The 14,098-nt window shown below is 34.7% G+C and overlaps 1 protein-coding gene across 3 annotated transcripts in view; it reads left to right on the forward strand.

The window, feature by feature from the left end:
- The first annotated feature begins 6,604 nt into the window (after positions 1-6,604).
- Positions 6,605-14,098, forward strand: part of LOC124359896 (neuropilin and tolloid-like protein 2) — a 242,302-nt gene continuing 234,808 nt past the window's right edge. For 2 of the 3 annotated variants that reach the window (XM_046813021.1, XM_046813047.1), the window contains exon 1: positions 6,605-6,682. The gene's annotated coding sequence lies outside the window, so the exon portion shown is untranslated. The remainder of the gene's footprint in view (positions 6,683-14,098) is intronic. The other variant, XM_046813031.1, reaches the window with a different exon arrangement.

Raw genomic sequence — 14,098 nt, forward strand, 5'->3', positions numbered from 1 at the left:
TCTACATGTCTACAGACATACCATTGTCTATGACATGCAAAAATAGTCATGAAAAATGGCACCCTTTGATATGCAACATTACACATATCTCCCAAAGGTTTTGGATACTACCTGGTATTTTAGCATATCAAGATTATTTTTTATTTCCTAATTCCCAAGAAACACTGAATAATGGACTATATTTAAGTATTTAGTAGATTCAAATGGTTTATTTCTTAAAAATAAGCTTTTTGCTTGAATTTTATAATAGTAAACAGCAAAAGCTTGAATAACTCTTATAATAATTTTCATGTAAACTCGAAAACCGTTCAAGATACAAAAATATTGTTTATTACGAAATGTTTAGGAATATATATACATTTCAGAAACCTTTTTTGCTATGTCCATAAACAGCGGAGTCTTGAGTTATTTTTTAAGTTTGAACAGCCGCAACATCAATTTTTAATACTAAGTTATTTAGGCATTTTTGTGAGAGTTATTTTTTCTAAAAGCAGCGTTATATAGTATATATAAACTTTGGAAAAGGATGTGATTTTGGGCTCTGATGGTAACGTTCGGTGAAGTTATGCAGAAATCGTTCGTTAAGTGCTACTATCAGGTCATATCTTTAATACACCGAATAAACAAGGCAATATGACTTTATTGTTATCCAATATTATAAATACTTAATTTGTCACTATTTTTACGGACTGTAAAGTTTTTAGATTTATATTCGTCTGTACCTGTTTATATTCCTTAGAATATACAGACATTTCTTTTATGTGGAATTGTTATGATTAAACAGTTTTATCCTTCTAGACATATTTCCGGTTGAAAATAATTTGACAGAATTTTTCCGGCCGATATAGTTTGTTTGTAAGCTATGAAAGCCATTAGCAACTTTTAGTGTATTTTGTAAGCCATGAAAAATATTTAGGTGAAAACCGTCTTTTTGGTTTATGAGCCCGGGTCATTTTGGTTCAATGGGCACTGAAAAATTAGGTAAAAATAGCTTATGTGGCCTATATGTGAGTGTGAGAGGTATTCCAATTTTCACAACTTTGCTATTTACTTCTATAACTTTGCAAAAGTTGCCAATCGTTGCAATTTGTTACAAGTAAGTAATGTAAGTAATACTTGTAACAAATTTAAATACGTGCAGCGCTTTGATTCAGGTCTAAATTAATATGAACGCTTGGATAGGCCACATAATTTAAAATTTAATTCTTTGATCTAATATTGGGGTAATGTTATGTATGAAATCTTAATACGTATTAATTTCAGGCGTATTTTAGTTTTAAAGGAACATCATTAATATTCATAAATATATAAGACAATCATTTTTTTTAGCTACCATAACAAACGCAGACAATATTTACTTTAAAATAAAGCATCCATGCTAAAGGAATTACAATAAATGTATATTGTCAAGCAGCAAAGGCAACGCACATCCAGTACACATTGCAGCTTTTTATCTCTGAGTGTTGCTTTTGGAATCCTAATATATATATATATATATATATCGCCTTCGGCTCGCTGGGGCTACGCCCCCAGGCCCCCAAAGGTAAGTGCCTTAAATTCGGGGATAAGATTGATTTGGTGATTAGTAGATTCGGACATGATGTCATGCCAGGATATTCCCAGGAGGGGCGGGGGGGGGGTTAACGTTGCCTGGGGATAGAAGACGTCAGGGGGTGTTATCTGGTCATACCAGGAAAACTTCCCAGGGGGGGTTAACGTTACCGGGGGATAGACACCAGGGGGTTGTCTGGTCTTACCAGGAACTTGTCAGGGGGGGGGGGTTAAGAGATTTGGTTATTGGTAAAATTCGGACATGAGGTCATGCCAGGAAATTGCCTAGGGGGGTGTTAACGTTACCGGGGGATAAGACCACCCAGGGGGTTGTCTGGTCCTTACCAGGAACTTGCCAGGGGAGGGGTTAAGAGATTTGGTTATTGGTAAAATTTCGGACATGAGGTCATGCCAGGGAAAATTCCCTAGGGGAGGTTAACGTTACCGGGGGATGGGGATTAAGACACCAGGGGGTTTTGTCTGGTCTTACTCCAGTAACACCTTCCCAGGGGGGGTTGTTTAAAGAGATTTTGGTTATTGGTAAAATTCGGGACATGAGGTCATGCCAGGAAATTGCCTCGGGGGGGTCAACGTTACCGGGGGGGGATATAAGACACCAGGGGGGTTGTCTGAGGTCTTTACCAGTCAACTTGCCAGCGAGGGGGGGGGTTAAGAGATTTGGTTATTGGTATAAAATTCGGGACATGAGGTCATGCCAGGAAATTCCCTAGGGGGGGGTTACGGTTACCGGGGGATAAGACACCAGGGGGGTTGTCTGGTCTACCCCCCTACCAGGAACTTGTTCAGGGGGGGGTTAAGAGATTTGGTCGTATTGGTAAAATTCGGACATGAGGGTCATGTCAGGAAATTCCCTAGGGGGGGTTAACGTTACCGGGGGATAAGGACACCAGGGGGTTGTCTGGTTCATTTACCAGGAACTTCAGGGGGGGGTTTTAAGAGATTTGGTTATTGGAAAATTCGGGACATGAGGTTCATGCCAGGAAATTCCCTAGGGGGGGGTTAACGTTTCCGGGGGGATAAGACACCAGGGGGTTGTCTGGTCTTACCCAGGAACTTGTCAGGGGGGGGGGTGTTAAGAGATTTGGTTATTGGTAAAATTCGGACATGAGGTCATGCCAGGAAATTCCCTCTAGGGGGGGGTTAACGTTACCGGGGGGATATAAGACACCAGGGGGTTGTCTGGTCTTACCAGGAACTGTCAGGGGGGGGGTTAAGAGATTTGGTTATTGGTAAAATTTCGGACATGAGGTCATGACCAGGAAATTGCCTCGGGGGGGTTAACACGTTACCGGGGGTTGGTTTTAAGACCCACCAGGGGGGTTGTCTGGTCATCTTACCAAGGTAACTATGCCAGAGGGGGGTTAATGAGATTTAGCGGGGGATTATTGGTTACACACCCTGGGACATGAGGTCATGCCAGGAAATTCCCTAGGGGATAAGCGGTTAACGTTACCGGGGGGAAATAGTATTAGACACCAGGGCGGTTGTGGTTGTCTGAAATCTTACCAGGAACTTGTCAGGGGAAGTGGTTTAAGAGATTTGGCCATTTTGTGGGCAAAATTCAACATGAGATCATGCCCAGGAAAATTGCCTTGGGGGGTTAACGTTACGGGGATAAGACACCAGGGGGTTGTCTGGTTTACCGGAACTTGTCAGGGGGGGTGGGTTAGAGTCTTTGGTTATTGGTTAAATTTCAGGACCATGAGGTCATGTCAGGGAAATTCTCTAAGGGGGGGATAACGTTTACCCGCTTAGGGGCATAAGACATCCAGGGGCGTTGTCTGGTCTTACCTGGAAACTTCCAGGGCGGGGGTTAAGAGATTTAGTGTTATTGGTTATAAATTTCGGAATGAAGTCATGCCAGGATTATTAATTCCCCGGGGGGGTTAACACAGGGGGTTTAATGTATCAGGAGGTTATCCTGGTCATACTAGGAAATCCCGGTGGGGGTGGGAGCGGGTTAATGTTTAGCGGGGGTTAATGACACACCCCAGGCCCCCTTTTGGGGTGTTGGTCAAATTCGGGGATAAGCGAGGAATTCGAAAATAGTATTTGACCTATGTTTTTTGAATTTTTCCAGGGGGTTTTAAAATTCATCAAAGTTTTTGAATCTCACATACTGCATTTTGATAAGGCTAATCACTATTAGTATATATACGACCTTAAAAAAGCACTCGTGTCCCTTTCTTCATCGGAAGGCTTCACTAATTTTGTCTTGGTGCCAGTCAGCATTTGATCTGGAGGGGGACCTATGGTTTAGTCAACTCGTGTTTACAACGCTTGGCATAAAAGTCTGCACTGGTCAGCGTATGGTCGTAAACAGATTTAGTTGTAAATAAATTAATAAACTACCTTTATCAGATTTTAAGTTAAAACACTAGGGGGTTTAGAATTTTAATCAGGAGATAACCATCAACCAAGGACAACTTTTCCCGGGAGAGGGAGGATTATGTTCTCGGGAATTATAAGAACGCGTGGGTATATACTTTAAGTCTTGGGATATGTGTGTCTGGGCCCATTATCGATGCCCGGATATGTGTTACAGTGAAATTTTTGATCAAAATAAAACGTTGATCAGGGGGTTTAAATTACTATCGGAAGATAGAATAAAAATCACATGGACCTGATTGTTGACTAAGAATCAGATATTTATTAAGATAATTAAAAATAAACTCCTGTCCCTATCTACTTTGAAGCTTCACTAACAGCTCAGCCACTTTTCCGATGTGGTGGGAGGGATATTCTGTCTGCAACCTCGTTAACCAGTAGTAATACAAGGTCCAATCTGGGATAAACCAGCATGAATCGCACTAAATTTATAGTTGCAAAATTTTAAAAACACCTAAAATTGACGACAAAGAATTAGCCATTTTATAGCATTTATGGGCTTACGGAAAAGATAAACTGATCAGAAAGCTGCTGAACCTTTTCTTTAGATCCTTTGTAAGAGCTAATTATAAAACATTATATATTTAAGCAAACGGGCCATCAACGGTTCGCCCAATATCGAGCCCGAAAGGTAAGTTTCTTACGGGCGAAAATCAAAATATTTAACATAATCAGCGTTTTACGGGCTACACAACTTAATGGATATAGATAGAAAAAAACGTCACTGAAGGACTTTTTTGTAGACCGCTATTATTTAGTATTAAAATAAATATCTTTTGAATTTATTTTGGCTCCGACCAATAAAGGTTTCGCCGTTTATCTGCAACCTAGCCCAGAAAAACAAAATTCTTCACGGAAAACTTACAAAAATCAATATTTTAAAAAAACACGTGTTGCGGCCAAATCCATTGGGTTTAGGGGCAAAATGTCACTTGGACCATTTTTGTAGACCGCGCGATTTTTTCTAATATCTAGTGAAAATTTGTTTTGAGTACGACCAACCGTTTAGGCGCTATTGAGCTCGAAAAGATAAATTTTTAGGCGAAAATTTCAATGTCATTTTTAATTAAGCGCATTTTGCGGCCAATACCTAATGGATAATTTGAGTAAAAAATTCACTGAAGGTTTTTTGTTGTTCACTTCATTTCTCTATATCTTCTTTGATTTAGTTTGCCCATCCGACCAAATGGTTTCGTTATCGACCTCAAAAAAACAAACTTTTTCCACGTAAAAGTATTACAAAAAAATTGGTACATAATCACGGTTCTCCGGCCGATATAACACCAATGGGAGATAGGGCAAAAAGTCACTTGACCTTTCTGTAGATCGCGCGATCGATTTGCCTAATTTGATTGGTTCAATCAGATTTGAGTACTACGACAACGGTTCGGCCGCTATCAGGCTTCGAAAACATTTTTTTCCGAAAAAATCTCTGGAATGTCTAATATTCGAGCGTTTTGTCGCTTAACCTTTGGAAGATACCAGCAAAAAAATTCACTGGACCTTTTTTGTAGTTCACTTCATTTTGAACCCTGAATTTTTCGTCAGATTCCGAGACTCACGGCATTTCAACGGTTCGCGCCGCCTATCGGGTTACAAAAAAAGCCTGCAAGGGTAATAAAATGCGTGTTTTTTGGGAATTTTTTTTGAGGGGCTATAAAACTAAAAATTCCCGGTTTTCAGACTTTTCCTGTTGGTTACACGGCAAAAGGTACCTGCGTGCCAAATTTCACGTTTCTAGCACTTCTAGAAGTAGGTTAGAATTTGTACTATCATCCATCAGTGAGTTGTGAGTTACACATGCGGCTGTTATAGTATATTAGATATATTTTCAATATATATCAAGATAAAAACAACAACAAAACTGTATTTCTTGAAAGGTTTTTATATTAAACTCCTTCTTGAATTATTACAGTGGGAATTAAGTTTATAAGTGCTAAAGTGAATACACGCAAGATTTTTATATACCTCAATTACACGGGAGGAAATAACTAAGAACGGAATTTGCAGAATGATGCATTCCCTTTCACACTAAAGGTTGGGCATATTAGTGTTTGATACTTAATAGGTTAATAATGACCGCTTATATTGTAGAATGAACTCTAGTCCTAAACTCATATTTATTGATGACTGGTTATATACAACGCATTCGAAGCAAAATACAAGTGTTGTCGAATGGATTAAAATCAAGCTACGCCGGTTGAAAGTCTCCCCCGAAGTGACATCCATCGTATTTAACAAACTTTAGAAAAAGTACATGTATGTTGTTAAATCAAACTGTTTTAATGTTATTATTATTTTAATGAACAGCAACCACAAACCACGAAAATATGTTATAAAATATATGTAGTCGTAAGTTAGTTTAATGAGAGAGTTAAAAAGGAACATTAAAAACGGAACACAATGATTTTTACTATTCTACGTGTCAAGTTAGATAGAACTGACGATAACAATCCAAGGCCAAACGGCAAGATGCAACAGACATTAGACACACTGCTTTGCCACGGCGCATTACGCCTGGCGGATGAATCAAAAGTGATGAATCAAGCGAGAGGTGGCGTGTGTGCGTGTGGGTGGTGGTTGATGGAGGAGGGGTGGGGGCGCCGCGCCGCGACGCTCTGAGACGCTCATTCGCAGTGCTCATACGCCCGCGGTCCTGAGCGCGTTGTGCTGTGTTTGTGTAGGCCTAAACACCGCCTCAGTTCGGATAACCTTTTCGCAGGTAAATTTCTACTTATTTACATTTTTAAACTGCTATTTACCTAACCCTAAGCAAGCACCTTATTTTCACTTTCATGTAAATTAGAACAATAATGTATTGCTATAATAATAGTTTACCTGATTTAATTGAAGTTTGATGGTATCAAATTTGAAAATTAGAAATGTCTAAATAATTCTTTCAATTCCTGTTATATTTCGGTTATTTGTAACGAAAACTAAGTTGTAACAACAATAGGCCTATATGTATAGTTATAGGTACATATAAAACTTATTAACACACTTTAAGTCTACAATCAGAAATAATTTAATCAGCTACTATGTACGGTTTAGAAATTTAAATAGTTGTTTTCGATGTACCATCACATAATTTTTGTACAACCTTTTTGTAAAACAAAAAAAAAACTATGTAAAACTGTGTGATAATGTACTAGTATTTTCGGTGACCTATAACTAGCGCTGAGACTGTGTCACCCACACACGCACAAACACACACACACACACACACACACACACACACACACACACACACACACACTCTGCAGTTCACTTATTGGTGGACTTGGCCAGACCCGCGGCGCGTCGCCGAGTTGGCCGGTCCAACTGTGCAGCGAAAATAGACGCACAGGAAAAGGAATTGGCCCAATTAAGGTTCTATGGAAATAACTATTCACTTGTCCTAGCCCTAGACGATCTCTTTTACTCCCTTAGATTTGAATGGAACAATCGTAATTGAGTATGTTATACATAGTTATGAAGATGCTGATAAAATAAAGCAGTATATCATTTATAATATCGTTAGTGGGTCAACAAGGTAAGTAACGTGTAGAACTCTTTTCTTTCCTTAATTATTTGTAACAATAACATTACGGAAACGTCATACTGTTTAATACTTTAATAGAAATTTATTTAAATCCTGTTCTACTTTCCTCTGGATAAAACTTAATTTTAAGTTACTTTATAAGAATGTCTTAATGGTTTTTGTTACTTACATGTAATGTACACTCTATGTTTTTTATGCTTAATTTTCTATATTTTGTGAAATGTTGTAGCCTCTGCAAGATTAATATTCACAAAGAATATCAAATTAGCCCACAACTGCAACGTTCTCTAACCAGTTATTATGAATATACAATGTAGGAATAAATTACCGTTTGCAGTTAAGAATTAAAATTTAAATGAAAGTATTTTATAATTTTTGGCACGAATACCATACCACTTTTCAAACAGTGTCTATTGCATATTGTTGCTAACGATAAAGTATGAGGTAAAAAGAGATAATGTATTAAATATCATATTTTATTTTACACAAAATTATACTTTTAAAATTTAAAATTTCTATGACTTATTATTGTAAATTTTTATGATACTTAGTAATATTATGCTTTGTGATAGTTACATGAATACATGTGATAGACATACTAGATTTTAACTATTTCTAAAGCTACTCGACCACAGTTATGCATCTCTTACCATATTATTAAATTCCTGGTAACGTGTGATGACGTTTAGGTATCGTAAATTGTACAGTAATGCACAGTACTGGAACTCTGCCCCTGCCTCAGTGAAGCTGGAGTAGGGATGAGGATGTACGGAGCGCCAAGAATTTCTCTGTGAAGACGATGGAATTTGTAGTGGTGACGGAATACTGTACTATAATAAAACCTTATATTTAACTTTCCAGTCTAATTCAGTTAAGAAAATCTAGAAGTAAAGAGAAATCATAGCTTTGAACGCAAGTACAAGCATATTATTGATCAGTAATTTTATACACTTAAAATCTTCTCCTCACTTTATTTTTAATCCGCACTTCTGCTACCTATACGAGTATTTAAAATTTCATGACAATACTGATCATGAATTTATTATTTTCCATATAAATTATCAACTACTAGACTATACTGTGTTACATTAATGAAATATGTCACGTAATTTAGTTTAAAGATAAAACTAGGTACTTTGAATTTAAAATTTATTAAACGTCATACTGAACATTTCTTAGTGTTTATGAAATAGGGTGGGACTACCAAAAAATTAATAATAATTGGAAAATCATAACTAAACAAATATGGTGTTATTAACCACATTTTGCCTTTTACTCGAAATAAGAACTGCACTACCTGTTACTCTATATTATATAATAAATATATATATATATATATATATATATATATATATATATATATATACACACTATAAAACACTAAACCAAAGAAAATGAATAGTTTTGCCACTATATTCTTTGGTAAGGAATAAATTTAATGGTACAAATAATAATTCTACAAATAATATAATTACCTTTCTGTTCTTTCAGCATTGTGGAACTTTAATTCTGTGAACGTGAAGGAATATTTTACGAACAATGGAATACTTTTTATATTGAACTTAAGTATTTGACTAAATATCATGGAAAAATACTGTTCTAATATGTTTTCTTACCATCTAGCATTTATCTATTTACACACATCGTAAGAAACTAAATATTAAATCTAGTTAATATTACATCAACAATATCGATTCAACTATCTATCTCGCCTGTATTGAAATATGAGGTTCCTGTAGTTTACTAGTTAGTTCATAAACCCAAGTGAGTTCTTAAGGTGTGTCCAAGTATAATTTAAATATATCCTAATATCGTGTAGTTCACTGTCCATTCTTTTTTATTTATATCCTTTTAGCATGCAAAAGCCGTGTACGTTTCTGACAATGCGAGATTGAAATATATACTTATTTTCTATAGATGCCAATATAATTATTGAGTACAGACTTTGAAAACTTATTTCATAAGAACAATTATCTGTCCAGCCTGTATATTAGTATTTATTATGATATTTCGTAATTTTGATCAGTACTACTCTATTTCATGATTTAAACGATTAGAAAGTTTATTGTAAATTACTAAACAAATAAGGAAAAGTATAGTAATAATTTCTTACTCTAAACTCTAGACGTTACAGTTGAATTTTTTATCAACCGTGATATACGCATTACAAAATGAAATCATAAATTTAAAAAAATATATTTTTCATTTAACTGTAAGAAGTTTTAACCAATTTGACGATTACTAGTTTATATTGTAGAAAGAATTAGTTTGTTAAATTTACGTTTTATCGTTCTAAATTTGGTTTTTTACCATGTTGAAGGCTATTCATCTGTATAATAATGAGACAAATTACTGTATACACGTGTTATCATGAATTAAGCATATCTCTTTATATACATATTTGTTGCTAGCACTATGGTATTTCTTCATCAACCTATCATCGCTTTCACAAATCAGAATCAAAATGACGATAAGACCAAGGTCATTATATACTGGCATAATCTTAGCGAGGTCTGTCACTCGAGGAGCTGGAAGCATTTTATTTCGATCTATCCGTTTGTCTGTCTCTTCGCACATTGTTTTATTTTTTAATATATTTTTAACAATGACCTAAGCATCGTATTCATTTAGGGAGATATCAATTCGCCACACCACGTGTTGAGTAATAAGCTTCTCTGAGGTAGCATGCAAAATTAATAAATAAATGAACTCTATAGCTACATATGTATGTTACTTATCAACATGTTTTATGATTGTAATGGGTTTTTTAGAAAGGTATTTATTTACTCTTAAGTTTTCTCGTTGCCATCATGGTAACTAATAATATACCAATGAAAAAATATTAACATTCAGCCAATCCCATTGAGCAACATGAATCATCACTGAATTTGATGTTGCCCATGTAGAAATTAATTTTAATACAAACCTTTAAATCAATAGTTCGTCCTCGAGTTCGTGCAGATTGTAAAATGAACCACCATAAATATAATTTTCGCAGCCTCTTGAGTGATTGGCTTCCCTAATGTTCAGCCAATAATGGTCTTTTGCTAACACACAAAAGGCAAAACCAATCATTCTCAGTTGAAAACAGAAGTCTTACTTATTATTCTTGGCAAAGGGTTACGTCATATATTTAATATTACACTTAATACCCATATACAGACATGGTTGAATAGCTGTAGAAGTTTCATGCATATCTTGTACAAAACATGCATGGTAAAATTCAAAGGAGTTTTGAAGTGATTAGAATACAGAAAGGTTCATTTGACCTGTTGGTTTAGACAAACCCATTGTAACCACCCTGAAGGCTGTAAAATGCTTTCTCAATCGAGTAGTCTCTTATTCAGAGACTATACTATTATTAATTAGTAAACTGATAATAGTTTTAAATGAGAATGTTAATTCAACTAAGCAGTTTAGTAACTGTTAAAAGATTACCGATGCAGAAAAATAAAAACTTTCAACGCCTTTTATGGAAAATTTATTTAACAGTAATGTGCAGGAATATAATTAAGTTAAAACATATCATTACTAAAAATACAATTTCCTCTGACGCAGTACTCATTTATATTTATTCACTAAATCACACATTTATTAATTAGTGATTGCCTGTAAATTCTATCATTGGATTACAATTGCAACAACTTTAATCATTTTAGCGTTGTGTAGGATTACTTATAGTAATGTTCTCGTTCATTAATAAAATGAACTTGTATGTATTTTATTCAGTATGAAACAGTTTCACAATACTAAACATTATCATGGTGTGCTGTATAGAACGTAATGTATTTTAAATACCCGTATATAGATCAATACTCCGTAACATTATACACTCAAAAGTTATGAGCTATCCCGAAGGAACTATTCAAATATAAATTCATGTTGTTCCTGTTTACTTACATACTCTTTCAACGTATCGTGTACAAAACATGCATGATAAAAATCAGAGGCGTTTTATAAAGATTAGTATACAGAATATTCATTTGACCTGTTGGCTTCACACAAGCCCATCCAGAACACGCTAAAGGCTGTAAAATGCCTTCTCGATTGAGTGAGCCCTTATTCATATTTTAATTTGTTTAACCTTATACTAGCTTTACAGGAGAATCTAACTTTCAATAAGGAATCATTTATTAAGCCTAAAAAATAAATGAGATGGAACAAAACTTTCTACGCTTTTTATTGAAATTATATTAACAGTGTATGAGCAGAAATATTATTAAGTTTAAAAAATCATTATATAAAAAGGATTTCCTCCGCTGTAGTACTCATGTATATTTATTTACCAAATCACACATTTATTAATTAGTGATTACCTGTGATTTCTGTCATGGGATTGCAACTTTAACCATTTTAAACGTTCTAATTTTGTGTAGGATTGATTATATTAATATTCTCCTGCATTAATAAAATTAACTCGTATATATTTGATTATAAATTAAACCGTTTCACAATATTAAATGTTGCCATAGTGTAGTTCATAGAACACAATGCACTCTTTAAATATACAGCAGTCCCGATGGAACTGTTCAAATATAAATCACTATTGTTCCTGTGTTAACGATTCAATAGCAAAATATCAATGACGTAGTTCCCGAATAACTATAGATATCAAATATGTTTATATGGTCATATAATCATATATATATACATATATAATACATATATATTATTTATGTGTGTGTGTGTTAACAGTTATTTTTTACCAATTTTATAAGATATTAATAATGTTTTTAAGTGGTCATATTTGATTTTATTTAGACTCATCTAGCAAGACAAAACTTTTAAGGGTGAAACGCTTTGATCAATTGTAGACAATCATAATTGACTTCAATTATTAAATACATTTTTTGTATTCATAGTCTTGACAATGTATTGCCCACGGTTGATGAAACCTATCATTTACCACTGCACGTATTTTCGTTATCAGATTTAAATTTATTTTTATAAACATGCCTTTATCACATATCCTCCTTCGAATACAGCATTCGTTACAATATTATCCTATTATTGGCTCGTTTATACATATAATATCCAGGCACGCATTTAAACGTGAAACTAACAGAAAACGAAAACCACAAGTAATTTACAAAACTGGAGCAGTTTTTGTGGGCTTACAAAGCTTGTTTTACCTGTAATTGGGAAAGTTGCGTTGTTAAAGGAAACCAGTGGAGCGGTGTTGAGACCCTTCACAGCTGATGGCAGCAGACATTTCCATTTCAAAGCTTATTTCTCAGCACCCACACTTTTTATACGAGGGATTTCAGTGGCAGGAAAAGGTTCATTCTGGCGTCAGCGTCCTTATAAATTGACCTCACTGCCACTAGATTTGATGACAATATGTACATGCATTCCTAAGTTGTTAATACGAGTAAATATGTATAAAAGATGGATATGCTTAGATATAAACTTAGGAATTAAAGAACTTCAATATACAATAAATAGTACTTTTTTAAATTTGAAAATAGTCGACGTCCTTGCAGATGGTCTCTTGACTTTTGGAAAATAAATTACGCCAAAATAGTGATGGATTTGATGATGACAGTTTGAATAAATGTTTACTGTAATAAGTGTCACCAGTTGGAGTATCCAATATGAAAATTATATAAACCATGAAAATATTAACAAGTAAGTGATAATTTTCAAAAGAATTTATGATTTATCAATGCCTTATATTTAAAGGAATGAAAAAGGATGAAGTCGCTGAGTCGTCGATGAAACCCGAACATATCAACATACGTTTCTATGTTTTGATTATAACTAAAAAGTACTGATATGTCAGTTAAGAACAACGTGTCATAAATGGTAGTACAAGAATACTTCACCTAAGAGATTTGTCATTCTTGAAAAGGTATCTAAAATTATTATCACTAATTTATTTTCTATTATTATTATTATTATTATTATTAGGGGTGCTGTACATCGACAAAAATATGTTTGTGGCTAGAAGTATATAGAAATTGGTCTTCATTTTTCGATCACGTTCAGTAACAGCCCTTGAATGAAATGGAACAGGTAAAAGGTGTAAGTTAAATTTGCCGGGAAAAAGTATGAAATAAATCATTGTGAACTTTACTTTATTTCACATCTTAATAATATGGCTAAGGTCGGCTAGGCAATACTCCTTTTATTTGGAAGGCAAAAACAATTTAAAAGAAGCCAGGTTATTTGTCGTGTCAATGGTGAGTGATTGGAATGGGGAGCTGCTGTATCAGTACTGCTACTGGGGTTATACAAAGTGAGGTATTTTCTGTGTAATTGGTAAATGATTAGTATATGACGTAATATCAATATTACCATAGATATTGCCAGAGTAAAGTATTTGTTGCATCAATGGAGAGTGATTGGTATGTGGGTGGCGTGCGTAGTATCAGTATTACTATTGAGGTTATCAGATTCAGGTATTTGTTGGGTCAACGGAGGGCGACAGGTATGTAGCATAGTATCAGTATTACTATTGAGGTATAAGAGACCTGGTATTTGTTGTGTTAATGGAGAGTGATTAGTATGTTGTGTGGTATCAATATTACTATAGAGATAGTCTAAGTGGAAGACAAATTTGCGAGGCATAAGAATGAAATTTATCATTGTAAACTT

This window comes from Homalodisca vitripennis, chromosome 1, assembly GCF_021130785.1.
Source record: "Homalodisca vitripennis isolate AUS2020 chromosome 1, UT_GWSS_2.1, whole genome shotgun sequence".
In the NCBI taxonomy this organism is placed as follows: domain Eukaryota; kingdom Metazoa; phylum Arthropoda; class Insecta; order Hemiptera; family Cicadellidae; genus Homalodisca; species Homalodisca vitripennis.